This window comes from Cynocephalus volans, unplaced genomic scaffold, assembly GCF_027409185.1.
Source record: "Cynocephalus volans isolate mCynVol1 unplaced genomic scaffold, mCynVol1.pri scaffold_35, whole genome shotgun sequence".
Classification (NCBI taxonomy): Eukaryota; Metazoa; Chordata; class Mammalia; order Dermoptera; family Cynocephalidae; genus Cynocephalus; species Cynocephalus volans.
In genome coordinates, this window is record NW_026902463.1 from 5444253 (window position 1) to 5462094 (window position 17842).

The window sequence follows — 17842 nt, forward strand, 5'->3', positions numbered from 1 at the left end:
GGTGGTTGATTGATTTCACGTGTTTAGGCTTCACGGATTGCTTTTGGTGGTGTAATGTCCAGATAAGACATACACTTTAGGAAAAAAAAGGAGTGACTCTTACAAAGAAATCAAAGAGGGCGTTCACATTCCACCCAGACCAGGAGGCATACTAAGAAATGTTCGCTCCTGGAAAAGAGACCAGTAATGACAATCCCCAGAGCATGGACACTTCCCGGGACAGCCACTCTCATGCGGTGTCCATGAGTGTGCAGTGCAAAGTCTCCATCGGTCAGGAGGGGAGGATGCCTTCTCTTTTCCTCACTTTCAGATGACCTAATGCTTCGACAAGCTTGCATGACTCTACTTCCCTCAAAATCCCCTTCCTGATATTTACCTAGACAGTTTACATTTCTGCATGTCAGGAGCAAAGGAGAACATCTCAGAGCTCGTTGGCTCCCAGGGGCCTCCTCTACGTTTGTTAGAGAAAATAAAAGCCACTGAAGACATGGGCTCACACAGCAGCTGGTGTGAGGACACTCCCAGGGAAGTTCAGGGAAAACCATGGGAACATGTGAGCGTCGTGAAGTAAAAGTTGGACTCAGAGGCTGATTGACCAGAGAGTGCTTGAGGCTCAAGCATGGTGTCTGAGGACAGGCAGCATCGAGAAAGAAGGATGTGGTGGTACAGGTGTACTAATTGGTGCTACTCTGTCATCATCAAAAGGGTCGAAGGACAGGGTAGGACTTCACACAACTTGGTCCCAGGCAGTTTTTACTGTGTACTTCATGTGCTCTTTGCCCTGGTCACTTTCACCTTGCCTCTTTTGCAAGAGGTAGCCCGGGAGTCTACTTGTGCAAGTGAAAGTGCAAAACCAGGTTACCAGAATAAAGAAGGAAGGGCAGAAAACACAGTTGTGAAGCAAGGGGGTGCCCGTGTACAATTCCATCGAGACACTAGAAAACAAGACAGTGACATCAGTCACTCAACACAGCCCATGGGGAACCACGATCGGTACCCTCTACCCAACAGGGAGGGGAGTAAAGAGAAAGATCACGAGGAAGAAGGGTGTAGGAGATCTGGACGACACCCTTGACCTACCGACCCACTATACATACCGAAGAGAGGAACCTACATACCTGCGCACGACTTCCTTTCTTCCAAAGCACAAACGGCCGGTGGCCATCTGCCATTGGTAGAAAGGAGGCCACGGCTTGCTCTCTCAGTCTCTGGGAAGGCATTGCATAAATGTGTGCATGCAGGCGGACGGACATTCTGCTGAATCACCTCCATTGTGCCAGGCACTGAGGAGGAGTGGGTCTGATACTTGCAGAGACAATCGTGCACTATTTCTGAGACCCCTAATTTTCCTAATCCTGAGGGAGGGCTTGCAGTACTGCTCTCTGCCTCTAGACCCGATGAAATCCAGCGCAGCATCATATAGAGCAACACATGGGCCCGACCCTCAGAGAACCTCATTCTGTCTGTGGGCTGGAACTGAAATACCCAGTACTGTCCAATGCTCCCACTTCGTGTCCTTAAGTACTTTATGTTGTCTGGGTTCGGTGCCACACAAGACGCAGGCATGGACTTTGGAGTGGAACACTCATTGGACTTTACAAAGTGCAAACCGGCTGTGTGTGTGCACTGCACCGGGCAAGCTTGGAGGGCTTCCTAGAGACAACGGCCAGGGCTCGCAGGCGGGGCACTTGTGCCCCAGATGCCTGAGTACGGGAGGCGGGGCCATCCTGCGTGACAGCCACTACCTCTTCATCCATTGGCCGTGGACCCACAGTAGAGGTCTGGGCGTGGCTGGGTGCCTTGGCGCCATGAAGCCGGCAGAGCGGGCCAAAGTCCTGCGCATGCGCAGAATGCCGTGACCGACCGCGAGGCTCCCGGAAGTTCTCAGAGCCGGAAGCTGCCTGCGGCTCGGCTTCTCTAGCTGCTGCTGGGGGTGTGCAGCTCAAGGCTTTCGACCTTGCGTACCCGGCGCAGCTGAGCCTGCTGAGGACCAGGGCAGCATGGCGAGTGAGGCGGGCTCCCGGGAGGAAGGGGCTTCCGCCGAACCCTGGATAAAGGTAGGTGTGGGAAAGGGCCCTGGGGAGGGAGGGGCCGGTAGGCCTCTTGGGGAGCAGCCGCCAGAGGCCAGTAATGGCGTGGGGTGTGCGACCCTGGCAGAGTTGGGTGGGACGCCCGAGGAGGCCTCCGGGACCGGGGTTGAAGCTGTGCAGGAAAGCGAGGCCTTGGCAGAGAGGGAGGCGGCGGCGACCGGGCAGGAGGTGGCACCAGTTTTGTTTGAGGCAGTGGAGGTGGTGGAGGTCGCTGTGGAGGAGGAAAGAGGAGAAACCGGAAGAGGCGTGTGAGGAAGGAAAAGTCGAGGACCAGGAGGATAAAGAGCAGGAAGACGTGGTGCTGTGCTTGTGGATGTAATGGCGGTGGCGGAGGTCGTTGAGTGGCAGGAGGAGCAGGAAGAGAAGGGGAAATCCGAAGAGGGACAAGGGGAGAGAGAAGTCGAGGAGCAGGAGGATGTGGTGCTTGTGTTGGTGGATGTTATTCAGGAGGTGGAGGCAGTTGAGCAGGACGAGGAGAAGGAGGAGCAGGAGCAGTGGAAGGGGGAGTGGGCGCAGCACGTGATGGACGGTGAGAGGGTGGTGTAGGAGCCTGACAGGGAAGAGGAGGAGGAGGAATTTGAGGAAAAAGTTCAGGAAGAAGACCTGGGGGAGGAAACTCTGATGCAACTTGTAGAGCCTGAGGAGAAGCTTGAATAGAAGACCCCGACACAGACTCTGTGGAGCCCCATGTTGTCCTTATCCCCTCTGTAGTCACTGGAGGCCCTTCAGTTAGAGTTGGAGCCCGTGAACAACCAAGCCAGGAGGGCCTTTGCTCGTTTGAGGCAGAACCTGGTGCAGAGACGCAGGACTCATCTCGGTCACCGAAGGGCCATCATCCAGGGCATCCCTGGCTTCTGGGCCAAAGCCGTATCCTTTTGAATCTCGCTTTGTACTGACCAGTAGGAGCATGGGCAAGGGTAATAGCAATCGATCCACGGGACAGCTCAACATGAGAATATACAGGCTTTTCTGGCCGGTTGCTCAGTTGTTTAGAGAATGGAACTGATAGCACCAAGGACCAGTGTTCCATTCCTGTACTGGAAAACATCTACTTGGGGGTTGTGGGGGAAGGTACAGACTGAGGGAAGACGGAGCTGCAGCCACACTCGTGCAAATACAAATACTTATGGCACAGAGACACTAACTGGGGCGGAGAATTAGAAGTCATTCTGGATCAGTGTCGTGAATATCACAAAGGAGTTCTCATGTAGAAAAAGTGTTTGAAGGACAGGCTTTGCTGACAATAATGCTGTAGGAAAGTGTATGAATTCCCACCCTAGTCAGTAAGAGCTGATAAAGTGCATACTTAGATACAAGCAGATTCACTTTTGCCCCTAGTACATCAGGGACACATAGAGCTCAGCATCCCTCAGAAAGGAGCCCCTCCCTGTGTCAACGTGGACAGTCTCCCATTTAAGGCCATGCAAGGCACCCATTGCCTTGAGTGTGTCTCATGAAAGGCAGGGAGGGCACGGTGCATAAGGTGTGGGAGACACAATGTGTGAGGTGTGGGAGACCCCTGCGCAACACACTCTCCTAGCTGTTTATACATGCTCAGTTGCTTCTAGCGCCTACTTCCGTAGCATGGAAAGGCTCCTTGACCTGAGGCAGATTGTGAACCACCCCGAGATGTTGGCCATGATCAGCGATGAAGATGAAGACTTGCTTAGCTACATGATCGACTTGGAGGTCAGAACTAGTGAGACTGAGGCTGGAAGGTTGAGCGGGGAAGGATAAGAGAAGCAATACTTTCAGGCAAACAGAAAAGGGTAGGTGACCTGAAGAGAAATTTTAACCTTCTCCACTTTGTCATGACAGGTGGAGGAAATCAGGCATCCCATTCACTGCTGCAAGATCATGTTGTTCTTTCGGAACAACCCGTACTTCCGGAATAAAGTGATTATTAAGGAATATCTCATTAATGTCACCGGTAGGAGGTGGATCCCAGGATGGGTAGTGAAGGTGTTGGGTTTATCATCGTCAGCATGCTCCAACCCCTTCCTGTATACTTTTCTTCCCTGCAGGATACAGGGCATCTCATTCCACTCCAGTTCAGTGGTATCAGGATTATGAACATGAGGCTTATAGCCGCAGGCACCACAACAGCAGTGTTAACTTCTTCAACTGGTTTTCTGACCACAACTTTGCAGGATCTAACAGGATCGCTGAGGTAGGGCCTCACTGCGAAAATTCAGAAATGACCAGGGAGGGTTCCCAGCCTTCTTGGGAATGGTGTCTGAACCCTGAGCGGTCCTGTCCTGGTTCCCCTAACAGATCATCTGTAAAGACCTATGGCTCAATCCCCTGCGGTACCACATGAGGATGCAGGTGCCTGGACAGGGAACCGAGAGGGCAGGTGAGCAGCTCAGGAAGTAGGGGCTGAAATGCATGTTTTTAGGTACCTGGACACTCATTTCACAAGTGTAGAAATTGAAAGACAGGGAATGACACAAACCAGGTCACCCAGGGCATCAAGATGAAACAGGAACGTTGGAGAAACTGCACTGCAAAACAAGTTATAGCTGGGGAAGCTTAAGCCCACTGCACTATAGTCAGTGTCCGGAGTCGTTTGGACAGAAGCAAAGCTCAATCCTTTACTTCTCTGAACTTAATTCCATGACAGCCAACCCCACCCTCAGTCATTTCTCCACCCCCTTAAATTTTGGCTCATCAAATGTTCCTCCTTTCACCCTTTCCACAAAAGGCTATGAATATTTGTACAGTCTCATTCCTTTCTCTCATCAATTTTCCATTTTGGTAATCAGTGTCTTTTAATTTTCTTTTAATTATCTCCTTAGCTTATTCTACTCATACAGAGAACACTGGCAGTGGGGCAGATGTTACGGAGAGCAATTTCTAACACATGGTAAGGGGAAATTGAAGAGGTCACAAACGGGGAAGGGCTAGTTTTTCCTGGGCAGGACTTTGCATAATTAAAGCAATTTTTAACATTTTTCAGAGAAAATGAGTTTTTATGTGTGTTTGTGTGTTTTAGAGTATTCCAAGTTTTTGAGTTGAATATCTCGGAGCATCAGACTTTACCTAAAAAAGCAGAACTTCTAAAAAGTGACTTCAGATACAGTGTTCTCATGCTCAGGATTGAAAGAAAAGCCGGTCAGGTGATGAAAAATGCAGACAGCAAGACACTTGGATAAAATCGGATTGGTGTGAAGGAGAAATAAACACCATCAAACATATGTGTCTCTGTGTGTGTGCTTGTGTACCGGAGTGGGGTGAGATTCTACATAGGTCAAATCCATGTGGGATTTTTAATTCTTTGTCCAGGAACTGTCAGTCTGTGGAGGATCTGGGCTTATAAAGTTGTAGAGAGCAGATACACCAAGGTTTGGGATTCCGTCTGAGGACTTTTTTTATTCCTTCCCCACAGAGCAGGAGGTTGTGGAGAAAGAAGAAAGGAAAGAGAAACAGTTTAGTTTGACACTTCTTGTTTTTCCCAGGAATGTGAGGGTAGTTCAAGGAAAGGACTTAGTGATTACAGAAGTAAGATAATCAGGGTGAAATTTTCTTGCACAGGGCTCCTCCAAATATCCTCTCTTGTGCGTTAAGAGAATTCAAGGTGGAAATATTAAAGTTCGTTTCTCTTCTGAACCAAATGTCATCCTTAGGTAGATGAATGCACAGTGCTTTGCTGGGACAATCAACCTGTCAGGGCCAGGCTTCCCAGCAACATTTTAAGAAATGGGAATATATGGTATATGAAGGGACTGTGGGAAAGGACACAAAGGGATGAGGGAAGGCAGTGAAGGTGTGGCTTTGTTTCTGGCAAAGGTGACTAAGTGAAAAGATAAACTTTTGGGAAAAAGCGGGTCTCCTTGTAGTTGTATGTGAGTCCCGTTGTTTTTCCAGGTGACTGAGTTTGGGCAAAAAATATAAACAGAGCAGGGAGGTGGAGTGGTTAAATATACAACTGCTAGACTTTCACCCATGTGCTGTCTGTCCCTAGATGATCCTAGATGTAGACATTATTCTTAATATTCCTATTTTCAGATGGTCTAAGCTTTTACCCAAGACCCTGTGTATTAGGTGAAGATCCCAAAATGTAAATAGGTAAGCCATTATGAGTACATTCCTTTCTTGGTATACTCCAGTGAGAATGTTGTCTTAGTAAATGATACCCCACACCGTATTAGGAACCCAGAAACCTTTCATTTTCTGTGGTGTTTTCAGCATGTTGTGCATAAGGTTAACATAAAAGGAAAGAACGGGACAGGCTTTCTAAGCAACTTGGTCCATCTTGATCCAAACAGCAGGAACCTTTTCCGGTGCCATGTGCTGCTACCTATCTTCCATTGTGCTTGTAAAAGAGAGCAGTTCCAGAAGCCCTGCATGAGAGCAGGTCAGCAGATTTCTGTGTGCCCTTTTCTGAGTATTTAGCTGCAAGTTTAGGGGTCTTACTTAGTGTTTAATGAATGGAGAAAAGGTTAGGAAAGGGTTCTCGAAATACTTATCTCCCGCTAGCCCTTGGTTGCCAGTTTTAACTGTAGCTGCTCTTGGAGTGAAATGTGAGGAGAACTTCCATGGAGGGTCTAGCAAAACCGTAGCTGTCTACTGTTGACTAAACTGCTATTGCCTAGTGGCTTGGTCATGTCCACCCAAGAGAATGCAGCTTCCTGAGTTTCGTCCTTGACTCATAGGTGTAATTCAGTCATATTACTGCTTTCACATGGTCCCGCTGTTTTGGGGTTACCAAAAGAAGTGTGAAATTGTACATTTTCCCTAATGCTTCCTTCCATGGAGTATCAGTGCATGTGGGCCTCATAATCACATGATTAATTTGTGAGCATTCTGACTTGATATCTCTAAACCACATTTGTTTTTCCTGATATCAGTGTCTTGGTATTCTCTGTTTAAAATTCAAATTGAGTGTCTGCATTTCACCAGGTGTCTTTCTCATTCTGTGTGTGAGTGTGTGTCTCTTCCTCTGACTCTGCCTATACTTTTATCATCTGATATCATTTATCCTTGCTGATGTAAACTGAACACTCACATCTCTACAGTGGTTTCAATATTTTCATCTCTTTGCTTTGCTATCTGCCACTGTTACCGTTTGTTCATTCATTCATATATAGTTTGTGTCTGAGCCTGTCTCCAAGTGAATTTGGCTGTTTTCTCCATTTCTGCATCAAATCCGTCTATCTCTTCTAACTGAGATTATCTGTGAGTTATTTTTGTGAGTCACGGAAATGCTTTACTTATAGGCATAACTAACCTTGTTACATATTTAGAAACAGGGATAGCTTGTGCACTCACTGAAGTTAACGAGGAGCATAAATCCCACTTGGATCACATAAGAGAGGCTTTCGGAAAAGTCAGTAACAACTATGCCTCCTAGTTCTGCCCCCTTTACCCCTCGCCCCCAGAAGAGAATGAACGCTTTGAAGGGAATGTGTCAGGTCGTTTTCAAGGGCGGGGGGGAATCTTGGGTTTACTTGTCAGGTTTACTTGTAAGTGTTCTGTAAACACAGTGCAGTGGTGAATGGAGTTGATGGTCACAGCCCCTCCAGTTTTTAACTGGATTATTCCTTTAAAAACCTTAATCTATGCACAATTTCTTTATGATTTGTTTGTTCTAAGCTATTTATGTATGGGTTTGTCATTGCATGAGAAGTTGTCAAAAAATCTCTATTCTCGTTGACCTCCTGCAGAGAAGTGAGAGGGGGACATAAACTAAACAGGGCATTCAGAAAGGGCAGGTAACAGTGTGAGCCTATTCTGCCTACAGGGTCTGGGTGTTGAAGAAATGTGAGGGCTTCAGGAAGAGATAATTTGGTCTAAAGGCTTCTAAGCCAAAGAACATTCTATCTGAACTTTCATGTCTTCTCAAGAATTTTGGGAGTTCGAGCAATTATTCTTCGAAATGTTTTTTTGTTTGTTTGTTTGTTTGTTTGTTTGTTTGTTTTCCTGCCCTTTTCTCTTTAGCCTCTCTTCTGGGACTGTCATTCTGGGCTTCGACTGTTCCTCAAAACTCACTGGGGCTTGACCTCCATTGTAACAGTGCTAAGAGAGTGGGAAGTACTATTATAATATTTGCAAGATAGGGTCTTTGAGGAGGGATTGGATTGTGAGTACTATGCCCTTGTCCGTGAAGTAATGAGTTATCATGGGTGTGGTTCTGACAACTTTAGAAGGAAAGCAAGTGAGCAGGTTAGCTCTCTTGCTCACCCATTCTCTCCCTGTGACAGCCTGCATTGCTGTGGAGTCACCACCAAGAAGAAGGCCTTCACCGGATATGTTTCCTGGACCTTGGACTTGCCAGCCTCCAGAACTGTAAGAAACATGTTTTGATTCTTTATAAATCACTCAGTTTCAGGTTTTCTGTTATCGGCAACAGAAGTGGATTAATACAATTGGCTTGCTTTATGGGGATCACACAGTCTCCTAGGCTGTGTTTATTTTTTTCTTTCTTCTCTCTTTCTGCTCGTCATACAGGATCATTTCAAGTGAACTAACTAAGTTTTCTGATTTTTTCTTCTGCATGCTCAAACCTTCATTTGAAACCTCTAGTGAAGGTGTCAATTCACATGTTATGGTTTTCGAGCTGTTGATTTCTATCTCCTTATTGAGAATCTCTATTTGGTTAGACATTGTTCCCTTGGTTTCTTTTATTTCTTTGTGCATCATTCCCTTTACCTCTTGGACATATGTATGACAGTTGTTTTGGGTGATTTAAAGACTGTCTAATAAGTTCATTGACTGGGAGTCCCCACCCACCATTTTTTAAATCATCATCATCATCATCATCATCATCATCATCATCATCATCATCATCATCATTACTATTTTCCCGTGAATGGGAAGTGCTTTCATGTTTCTTTGCATGCTTTGAAAAGTTTTCCCGTTTGTTAGGTTTTTGTTTTGTTTTGTTTTTGAAACCTGGAATTTATGATTATTGCAATGTAGTAATTTTGGAGAACACGTTATTTTCCCTCACCATGGTTTATTTCTGATCATTATAGTCGATTTTTTAAACTTACTTTTCAAAACTGTTTTGAGTAGACCATACTTGTCGTGTGCAATCACTGATGTCTCTGTTCCATTAAGCAGTAATTTGGGAGACATTTCTTTATGTGCCCAGAACAAAATGTAAGACAGGACAAATAAAAAAAATGCTGTCTTGTTCTTTTCAGATTGGCTCAGAATTTTGTTACACCGTCAAAACTATACGAGCAGTTTACATCTGCTCAAGTCTTCTCTTGTGGATTACCTGAAGCCTAAAGATGAGCCTGAGAGAAAAGCTTGCTGTATTAGTCTGTTTTTGTTGCTTATAAAAAAATACCTGAACTGGGTGATTTATAAAGAAAATGAAATTTATTGCGAAAGTTTCTGAGGCTGGGAAGTCCAAAGTCCATCTTGTGGTGGCAACAGTGACCCAGGGGTCTCACGCTGCAAGATGGTGGAAGCTGAGAGAGAGAGAGAGCAGAGAGACAGACTCTCCTCTTCTTTTAAAGTCCTCAGAACCACGTCACTCACCACCATTTTTAAACCATTCACTACTGCATGGTGCTATAATCCAATCACCCCTTCAGGGATCCACCCAGAGCGGCCAGTCCCTGAGGTTTGGGGTGGATTGTCCCCAAGGCGGGAAAGACCAGGTCCCGCCTTACCACCCGAGCCTAGGACTGAGGGGAGCCTGTGACTGACAGGCTTGGCTCCTCCCTACTCTCCGCCCCTTTATGTCCTTCTCATCGCTCATTGGCGGGAGCGTTTGGGTCACAACTCTGATAGGTGGTTTGGTGGTACCGGTGGCTGCGTGGCCGTTTCAACCAGAGAGGATCCCAGCGGGCGCCAGTCAGGGTGGGCAGCGGGGCAGGAGAAAGCCAGGGAGACTGACAGGAACTCGGGAAGTCTTTGCCGTGCAGTAAGAAACCCTTGTAAACCTTTAGCCCGAGACCTTCAAATTTCAGCCTGGGAAACCCCAGATCCCCTGATCCCCAAGAGACCTCGAATCCGCTAACCTGGACCGACCTCAAACCCCCTCGGCCTGAAACCCCGATGCACCTCAGCTTCAGACACCTCAAATCTACCGTTCACCCACAGGAACGCCAAATCCTCTAATGCTTAGAGCCCAAACACCCTAAGCCTGAGTAATCACAATTCCCCTCAGCCTGGGAAACGCTAAATACCGCAGCCACAGAGAGACTGAATTTCCCCGAGCTCAGAGATCCTACTCAGCCTGGAAACGTCCTTCTGCTTCAAAGACCCCCAAATAACGTCAGTGTCAGAGAGCCTAATGCCCCCTAATGAGAGACCCCAAATCTCCTTAGCCTGAAAGACCCCGAGTTTCCTCAGCCTCAAAAATGCAAAATCCTCTCATCCTCAGGGACCCCAAACTCCATTTACCTGATGAATCCCAAAGCCTCTCGACCTGAGTATCCCAAATCTCTTCAGCACGAAAGACCCAAAATCTTGTCCTGAAAAACCCCAAATACTATCAGCCTGAGATACCCCAAATCCCCTCAACCCCAAAACCCCCAGAACCTCAGCCTGAGAGACCCCAAATCTCATTGGCCTTGGAGACCCACAATCTCCTCAGCCTGTGGGATTGCTGCTCCTTAGAGATCCAGACTGCTTTACTCCCACAGTTTTCCAGAATCTCCAGTTGAAGATCCCAGAAGCTTCCTATGAGAAATGTTCATTTCCTCTCAGTGGAGCTGGTGAGTCTGACCCGAGTCCCATCAGTCAGGGGGCCTCAAAGTCTCCATGGGCCTCCCCCAGCCCTCACATCTCAGGACTCCCCTCGAAGATACCTGAGCCTTGACCCTCAGGCACCTTTGCCACCCTTCCTCAGACGCGTCAAGATGCAGGGGAACTGAAACAGTACAGCTTATGTTAGGTGGTCTGTCATGGCCAGCAGAGACCCTCCCCCTATCCCATCGATAGCCCTCAGACCTCCCCAACATCCTCCAGTTCTTGCAAGGTCTCCACATCTTCCTGGTCTGGACAACATGGCCAAGTGGAGAAGACAGAGCCTGGCTGTGCATAATGGTCTGGGCTGTGGCCTCCTCTCAGCACCATCTCTTTCCACAGGAACGTTGGCCTTGTAGCTGGGAGACTCAAGGGTTCTTCCCAACCTTGGAGTTGGAGCAGGTAGTTGCCAGCCTGTCCCAGCACCGAGAGCCCCAACAGGTCCCGGGAGGAGACCCCTGAGGGAGATGCAGGGAGTACAGGGCAGAAGCCCAAGGTGAGAGTTGGGGGAAGTCAAGCTGGGCTCCAAGCAGGATCTGTAAGAAGGATGGAGAGGGGAATCGAGTGACAGGAGCTGGTGTCTGGGGGGCCACAGACCCATGGCCTGCAACTCTGTGTGACCCTGGCTGTGAATGTGCGTGGAGTGGGGACAATTTGTCCCGTCTGGGACATGGGAGAGAAGAGGACACTGGAATCAAACTCTCTGTGTTGGGGAGAGCTAGAAAAATGCTGTGTCCTCTCAAACAGGACACAATCTGGGGAGGGCGGGAACAAATGTCTTTATCCATGTTTCACAGAGACCACCCCAAGGCCCCAGGCTGTGTTCTGCTTGTTATGATTACAAGGTAGAAGAAAAGGCCCCACTCGGTGTTGTGATGTATACAGTAAATCACTGATGAACTATGTTATTTTCTCTAGGCTAAAGATGCTTTCAAAGGCATTTCGATATACTTCTCCAAGGAAGAAGGGGCAGAGATGGGAGAATCGAAGAAAATTTGCTATAGGAATGTGAAAAGGAACTATAATGAACTGATTAACATAGGTTACTCCAAGTGCTGGCTGCAGACCAGCCTGGGAAATAGAAAACAGGTCTTCTGTCCCTGTATTATTATGGCTCTCTCTTAGGTGGCTGCATCTGCCCACAGTTCCCTTCTGTATGGAGACAAATCTGGAGGGGAAATTTTGTTCTTTTTATTTGTCAGGGTATGGCTGAGTGTCGGCACTAGTCATGCAGAGCTCACATCTTGACCTTGTTCAAGACTCTCCCAGCCCATGCTGAGCCACACTGGCTTTGTGGTGCTTTCCATTGCCACCACCCTTTGTTCCTCCTCCCACCTCTTCCCTTTTAGGACAAAGATTTGGCTTCTTTCTAGAGCCCCTCGAACAGCTTTCATGTGTCAATGAAGGCAGGCCAAACTCCATGTGGATGACACTGAGGATTCCGATGAAGAATGGATACCTAGTCAGAAAGGTGAGGGGCCAGGTGGAATTAGAAGTGACCTCCTGAAACCAGCCTGGGTTGATGTCTCGGCTTTATCTTAGGAGTTAACAAAGGAGAACATGTTCTCTCAAAAACAAATGTTCGACAAACAAGCAAGATGCGAAAGAGTATATACAGTAAGAGGCTGTTCATATAAAGGTTTTAAACGTGTAAAATGATTACATATTTTATTTACAGATACAGTAATAAGTGCTAAAAGTATAAAAACCTGAATGTGAGTAAGAAATACCAAACTCAGAAGTTATCATCACAAGAGAAGGAGGAAGGGCTGGCAGGTGGCTTCACTATGTCATAGTTACCTTTTTTGTTTGTTTTATTTTTACTTTTGAATTTTGAAATAAAAAGTAGAAATAAAAACATCTCAATCAGCTGTGGCAGAATGTTGAAATGGGACTGCATGGTGGTGGATTTATCTTTTCCAGCATTATTCTCTGTACTTTTCTATACGTTTAAAGTTTACCATTCTTTAAAGTCATAAAGAAAGACTGGTTTTACTAAACATTGTTAATTAATTAGTGGGCAATTTAACTAAACCTTAATTGAACTGTAAATCCACCAAAGAGCTTTCTAACCCTAATCTCATAATAGTGCAGCCATTGGATCAAGTGTCTTAGAAGAAGAAATGACTAACCCCACGGTTTGTCACACATCATTATCTGGATTCAGTTAAATCCCCATCTTAGTCAATTTATTGTTTCTTATTGTGGTAAGAAATCACATAACATAAACTCACCCTCCTAACAGTTTTTGAGTGTTTCATATTATTAGCTATATACACACTGATGTGCAAGAAACTGCTAGAACTTTTTCATCTTGCATGACTATAAAACTATACCCATTGAACAACAACACCCCATTTCCTCCTGCCCCAGCTCTTGGCAACAATTCTACTTTGTTTCTATGAATTTGATTACTTTAGATACCTCAAATAATGAACCATGCCATATTTGGCTTATTGTGACTGGCTTATTTAACTTAGTAAAATGTCTTCAGGAATTATCCATGTGGCAGCATATGGCAGGGTTTCTTTATTTTTTAAGGCTAAATAATATTCCATTGTATTTCTATACCACATTTTCCTTATCCATTCATTTTTTAATGGATATTTAGGTTACTTCCACCTCTTGGGGGGAATCTCTCTCTTCCTCTTCTTATAAAATGCACTAATCCCATCATGAGGACCCCACCCTCATGAACTCATCTAGCCCTAGTTACTTCCCGAAAGCTCCATCTCCAAATATTATCACACCAGGAAGTAGGGTTTCAAAATATGAATTTTGGAGGAAAAAAACCCAGTCATAGCACCCACTCTTTTAACTGAGTTTTTTTCTTGCTGAGTTGTAGGAATTCTTTATATATTCTAGATATTAACCCCTCATTAGATATATGGTTTGTAAATATTTTCTTCCAGTCTGTAGGTTGCCTTTTCACTCCTTGATTGTTTCCTTTGGTGCTCAGAAGTTTTTAAGTTTTACATAGTTCTCTTTGTCTATTTTTGCTTTTGTCACTTATGCTTTGGTGTCATTTCCAAGAAATCATGGCCAAACTCAATTTCTTGAAGCTTTCCCCCATGTCTCCTTCTTGAAGTTTTATACTTTTGGGTGTCACATGAAGGCCTTTAATCTATTTCGATGTAATTTTTGTATGTAGTGTAACATAGGGTCAATCTTCATTCTTTTGCATATGGTGATCGAGTTTTCCCAAAACCATCTCTTGAAGAGACTGTCCTTCCCTCCATTGTGTGGTTTTCTTCAGCGTTTTTTCATGAAAGTCAAGTCAATATATATATATTTTTTTAAATAAATGTAATAGAAACCTTGTCAACACAAGATGAAGCACAGATGAGGTTTTGTTTTGTTTTGTTTGTTTTTTGGTGGGTGACCAGTTACTTCAGTTGGTTAGAGTGTGGTGTTAACACCAAGATCCAGAGCTCTATTTTTAAAAAACATTTTAAGAAAATTAGCAGTGCCTCCAATAGAAGCAAAGGTCTTCATGGTACTTCAGAAACCATTTTCAAATCACCCTTGGATAATACTTGGAATTGTCACTCTCTAGTTCAGAATTCTCTGTCCCTAATGAGAATCTTCTGAGCTTGGAAATATTTACCCATCAAAACACTGATTTCTCATCACCTTTTGGTCAATCCTCCTTGGGTGGTCTTCAGAGTGGAACAGAGTAAACACCAGAAGGTGAATACCTGAAAAATCCTATTGACACAACAATCTTCCTCATGTAAGATCCAAACACAGGTAAGAGAAGGAGAATGTGCACAGTATCGTAGGACTGCTGCCTCCCTTTTCTGATCTCTTTAGCACAATGGCGGACATCATCCTTTTAAGAGTTAATAAGAAGAGCAATGATAATCACTACTGCTTGTTTTATTTTTGCAATATTTCAGACTTTATTTTAAGCATTGTACGTGAATAAACTCACTCAAACCTTACAACAACCCTATGAAGTTGGTACTATAAGCATAACCATTTTGTGGATGAGAAAACTGAAGTACAGAAATGTTAGATTATGCCTGACATTACAGTCAGTAGTGGTTCAGTCTAATCCAATACTCCTTCTTTCCCTAAAGTACTTAAGAGCTGATTAAAACTTTCTTCTTTTGTAAAGTTCATGCTGCCTTACTCATACACCTTTACATTATTCATCTGACTGATTATTTCAACCTGATTCTTCTCTGATGTGCTAAGTGAGATATACGCTAAGACAGTCTGAGGGGAGCTTGGCAATATACAGTCAATTTACATTGTGCCTGGTCCCAGATGAAGACGGAGATAGTTCCTACTCTCTCATAAGGGACCCATTCGGATGTGAGAAGACTGCTCCTAGCCCTGAGAAGTTTGAAGTTTGATTGAGAAACAACAGATAGGAGAATGACTTAGCACTTCATGTATATTACACTATTCAGTAGAAATGTATCCTGGTACTGATTTTAAATGCTCATCCCTGTAGGAAGAAGTTAACTGCTCCTTCCTCTGGGCCCGAACTAGGCAAATCTCATGCTGTTTGTAATCATTTGTATAGCCTGCCACCTCTGTATTACGAGCTCTTTGAGAGCCTGGTCCATACCTGATTATTCTCAGGAGTCCCAGGCCCAACTCAGAGCCCTTGATGACCCCCTCAGTGTTTTCTGAATAATTCCAAATTTTTCAAATTAAAATAGAGGTAACAGGGTCAGAGAGTGCTGAAGATAATATCTTTGAATTAGATTTTGACTGTAGAGATGGTTGAGGAGGAAAATTGATGTCAAGACTATAAGAGAAATTGTTAATCTCAAAACACTTTGGTGAGCGTTATTACATTTCATGTTCACTGTACCATTAAGAATTAGCATGTATGCCAATTTACGGATCGGGAAAGTGAATAGAATTAGCTGGTAGTACACCCTTACTTAGGCAGAATTGGTACAGGAACTAGTTAATTCAATTTCAAAGTTAAATATCCCTTCCAGGATATGGCAGTTTGCAGCTCTTAGCATCACTCTCTTAGTTGTCTAGATAACCTTTATGCCAACTGTTTCTTCTCTTCCCAACCTCACTGTTCATTCTCCAGATGTGTTTTGTACCCTCTGTGCTTTCCTACCTTTCTCCTTCTGTCAAATGTCTCCTAGTTCATAGAAGATCCCCTCTTTTTCCCTATAAGCCCCTACCTCCTTCTTTCACAGACCTTGTTGAGTCTCCAGGTAGTCTTCCAGATTATTCGCCCTCCCTCGCTCTCATGTATATATAGAAAGTTGAAGCAAAAGAGCCTTAAGACTGTCCTGCCCACACAGGCCTTTCCCTTTCTCTCTGGTATTCAGTCACTCCAAGTTTTTCCAGGGATTGTTGACCCATTAACTAAAGTCATGCATGTGAAAACAGGTTGCAAGCCCTAAGGAACGAAAGAAATGTATGTTGTCTTTTAATATGTGATTCTAACATTAAAGGGAATATCCAGATCACTGTTAAATAATGAATCTATTTTGAAGAAATTGTCAGGAACAACAGATTTACTGAACACAAGGGACTCAGAGAAGGCCCGGAAACGAGTGTCCCCTCCTGCAGAAGCAAGTACCTCCGTACAGCATTCTAGAGAAAAATTGGGTAAGAGAAAATAATTTGGGGACTTTAGTCCCTCTAGGTCCTTTAGAAAGGTTGATGAGTATGGTCTAGATATGTGGCGTAGACTTTCGATAGGCCTGTGCTTAAGCTGGACTAAGCTGAGACCAGAAGTTAGATGCTGTATTGAATAACATGTAAGAACAAACACTAACTCTGAAGTCACACACTTGTTATAATCCACGTAGAATCATTTGGACCTTGGGAAGACATTATAAATTCTCTGAGCTCATTAATGCTAATCTGTAAAATGAAGATAAAGACCAATGGCTCATATATTGTTTGAAAGCACTAAAATAAATATACATTCAAGGTGTCCAATAAATCCATCTGTGATAATAGAGACCACATTTTCTTATTGTATATCCCTGCCCTTGTTCAATGCCTAATATGTAATGCACCTTCAACAAATATTTTATGTATAAATAAATGCATGAATTAACGGTTTGTTACTAGAAAGTTTCGGAAGTTAATCCTGATCCTGGGAATCCAGAAACTAAAATTGAATTATGCACCTGTAGTCAGTGTGGGTGTAGAGTCTTAGTCTCTCTGAAATAATAGTTAAGAGGTAGTGAAGGGGTGGCGAGCCAGAGTATGTAGAAGGATAGACAATAATTTGATGGTAGGAGATTTCACATTTTCTGACGATACAGGGACAAACACTCCAGACTCCTAACTTCACTCACTTACTCTTCTCCAATGTAGAACTCAAGAGAAAGGAGATTGAAATGAAGATGTGTAGCCTGCGAGAAAGGGTCATGCATACAAAGAGGTCTGTGAACCTCAGGATGATGACTACCTGTGTAAGTGACCCTTTTGGCCCACTCATGGAGAAGGCTATGTCCCGGTACAATAATTTTATCTTGTTGTTTGAACCCAAATCATTCCTTTACTCTGGTGGCTTGGAGTACAGGATTGAGGCTGAATTATGTAAATGCTGGGCTCTTTCTGAAGCTCTTTATATCCAGGAACACACACTATACTTTTCCTAATCCCTGCTGCTCTTGCCTTCAGATTGTGAGCAATGCCAGGACTACTTCATCGACAGCTGACTGGCTTATAGACCCCCTACATTTGTAAAGGACAGTGCAGTGGACAAGGGGCATCCCAACCACTCAGCCCTCACTTTGCCCCCTGGGCTGAGAATTGGGCCGTCGGGCATCCCCGAGGCCGGGCTTGGAGTATGGAATGAGGCATCCGATCTGCCGTTGGGTCAGCACTTTGGCCCCTATGAGAGCCAGATCACAGAAGATGAAGAGGCAGTCAACAGTGGCTACTCCTGGATGGTGAGAAGGGCCTACCTTAACCCCGTCTTCTGGCTTCCTATATCCCTTCTGTGCCTTTGGTGGGACATCACCTTCTACATGCTAGAACATGGATAGTGACAACATGGTTAGATCTGTGTACTTAGCGGTCTTTGCATGAACCTGGAACTCCTA

At 44.8% G+C, this 17842-nt stretch overlaps 1 pseudogene; it reads left to right on the top strand.

The window, feature by feature from the left end:
- Window positions 1–1808: 1808 nt before the first annotated feature.
- Window positions 1809–17842, top strand: part of LOC134369039 (histone-lysine N-methyltransferase PRDM9-like) — a 30516-nt pseudogene continuing 14482 nt past the window's right edge.